The sequence below is a fragment of the Echinops telfairi genome, unplaced genomic scaffold (assembly GCF_000313985.2).
Source record: "Echinops telfairi isolate 266 unplaced genomic scaffold, ASM31398v2 ScPeMD7_7474;HRSCAF=8512, whole genome shotgun sequence".
Classification (NCBI taxonomy): Eukaryota; Metazoa; Chordata; class Mammalia; order Afrosoricida; family Tenrecidae; genus Echinops; species Echinops telfairi.
In genome coordinates, this window is record NW_022111378.1 from 6,193,549 (window position 1) to 6,194,840 (window position 1,292).

Sequence of the window (1,292 nt, forward strand, 5' to 3'; positions counted from 1 at the left end):
GGGTCTGGGGTGGCCAGAGGTGAGGGCTGCCGCTCAGGGGAGGGGGGGCAGGCACGGGGAGCAGGGGCTGGGGACACAGACCACTCCCGTCTACTGCACTGGACAGAAATTCGCCTTTTGAAAGATTTGACCCGTGACACTTACTCAGTTTTGTGATACAATGTAGTGTAAATCAATTGCCACTTAAGATTGCCAGTCAAAACACTGTCCTCAATCATTTCAAGTGTCCCCGGAACCCCCCGCCCCCCACCAAAGAACACTTCACCGGAGGGAGCCCGTGGACAAGATGTCTGTTCAAAATCGCAGCAAAAACGAACAAATGGGATTTTAGAAAATCCACTACAGAACCCAGCAGACTGGCCCCGTGAGGACAGCAGACAGTCCGAGGTCAGGCTGGGCTGGGCGGACAGTGGGGGTGTGGGTGTGGGGTGTGGGGTGCTGCTCTGCAACGCGCCTGAAACCACTGCAGCTGGTGTCAGAAGCCGGTCTGGAGACAGGTCTTCCCACCACTTCGTGCTCAGTATTCGCGGCACAATAATGCCACTCAGTTCAGAGGGTATGTTGGCAACTCGTAATGTGAGAATCGGGGCTTTGGAAAAACAAGGCTTTAATATTAAGGGCTTGTCGTTTTAGGGCTAAGTTTTAATAGAACTCTTACACTCAACCGAACCGAGAAGTAATGGATTGGTCGAGATGGAAAAACTACTCTGTAACAAAAACTTGGCATGGAGTGCAAAGGCTCCACCGTTTCGGATTGGTTGGTTGGGGCGGGGCAGGGAGGGGCTCTGGCAATTACAATAGCAAGCATTTCCTCTTCCTCTTCTTGACTGGGGTGGGCGGGGGGCAGGCAGAAGACCGCTCTGATGGCTTCATCAACGAGGCCTCGCTGCGTGGGCGCTGAGCACACCAGGTATTTCACAGCACCCATCTCCTTGGCCATCGCCAGGTCCTGAGGGCAGGGGCTGGGCGTCAGCTTCTCCTTCAGCTTCTCCATGGTGCCCTTATCAGCCCGCAAGTCAAGCTTGGAGCCCACGAGGATGCTGGGCGTGTTGGGGCAGTGGTGTCGAACCTCGGGGAAAAGCAGATTAAGTACACGTCTGTTTGCGGACAGGCGAGGGGAGGTAATCGGTCGGAATCTTCCTGGCCAGCTGTATCCCACAGGCCCAGACTCACCGGTTCCCCGTCTACCATAACATGGGCAGAGCAGTTGTCAGAGACGGTGGGGATGTCTTCTCCAGGAAACGCATTGGTGGGGTAGCTGATCGGTAGGCACGTTTTACCTATGGCTCCGT

General features: G+C 55.3%; 1 pseudogene; it reads right to left on the reverse strand.

The window, feature by feature from the left end:
- Positions 1 to 792: 792 nt before the first annotated feature.
- Positions 793 to 1,292, reverse strand: part of LOC115874016 — a 4,139-nt pseudogene continuing 3,639 nt past the window's right edge.